The sequence below is a fragment of the Grammomys surdaster genome, unplaced genomic scaffold, assembly GCF_004785775.1.
Source record: "Grammomys surdaster isolate TR1022 unplaced genomic scaffold, NIH_TR_1.0 103887, whole genome shotgun sequence".
Taxonomy (NCBI): Eukaryota; Metazoa; Chordata; class Mammalia; order Rodentia; family Muridae; genus Grammomys; species Grammomys surdaster.
The window spans coordinates 196-1,334 of NW_021609467.1; the positions used below are offsets into that span (position 1 = coordinate 196).

Below are 1,139 nucleotides of genomic sequence, written 5' to 3' on the forward strand. Positions count from 1 at the left end.
TTAGGGATTTTGCCACTTGGACATGATTATCATAAACGACAATGTCTGTCACCAGATTCTGTAGCCGCAGAATGTGACTTAAGTCACCTTCAAAAGCAATGCCTTGTATGCAGACTCTCCAAGAGGGAATCTTCATCCTGGTGCCATCCCATACCTTTAGGAGAAATGACACTCCATCCACTTCTGCTTTTCCCAGAAGCTGACAAGTCAGGTCATAATACTGCATGGGTTGAGTATCACAAAGCTGCAGTAAGTTGGAAGAAATTGAAATGTGTGTGGATGCCCAAATCCGCAAGGCTTCTACCATACTGTGGTCCTGAGCAGTGAAGGTAAAGCTCTTGCTTAAAGTGTGAGGTACGACAGGAGCCCCTAAGGTGCCATCAAACGCCAAAGATGCAAAACCAAACTTGCTGATTCCCTGAAGCTCACTTTTATATGCTTGGATCTTCAGCCCACGGATGCAAATAATGTCTCCAACTTTATAAATGCTTGGAAGGGCATTGTAGTTTCTACTAAAGAGCATGCACGTTAACTTCACATTTGTCTGGTCCACAATTGTTACAACAGAACAATAATCTGTTCCTTTGCTTAAGTACGGAGGCTTAAAGAACTTCACAACACCACAGACATTGACAAAAGTGCCTTCCTTAAGTAGATTTAGGGATGTGTATATATAAGGTGTTACTGAGGCCGAAGACATTACTCTGTGTTAAATCCCTTTACAGATTTACCGAAACCACATAAAACACTGAAAATCCCGGGAACTATTTCAGCCTGCTCAAACGCGACTTCCGGAGCCCATCAATACACGCATGCGCACCCCAATCACACTGCCAGCGTGTTGAACCTTTGCTTCCTAAGTATAATCCTAAGGAAGAGTTATCTGAACGTTGTTTCTATGAAAAAATACTTGAAAATTGCTTTATTTTTGTCCTTGAAGAATGCAGGATGAGCAGTAACACAGTAACAATAGAGGCTCTGATTCCCTGTCAGACACTGCCATCTAGAAGGAAGCCAGCAGATGAGTTATTACAATTTCTGGAACTTAACACACCTTTTTGGTCATTTGATGCATTGACCTTAGAAGCAAAAGATAGGCTTTGGTTTTCTATTTTGTTTCTCCTCTCCTCTCCTCTCCC

General features: G+C 42.1%; 1 pseudogene; it reads right to left on the reverse strand.

Annotated features, from left to right (window-relative positions):
* Positions 1 to 700, reverse strand: part of LOC114635437 — an 890-nt pseudogene extending 190 nt beyond the window's left edge.
* Between the last annotated feature and the right edge of the window lie 439 nt (positions 701 to 1,139).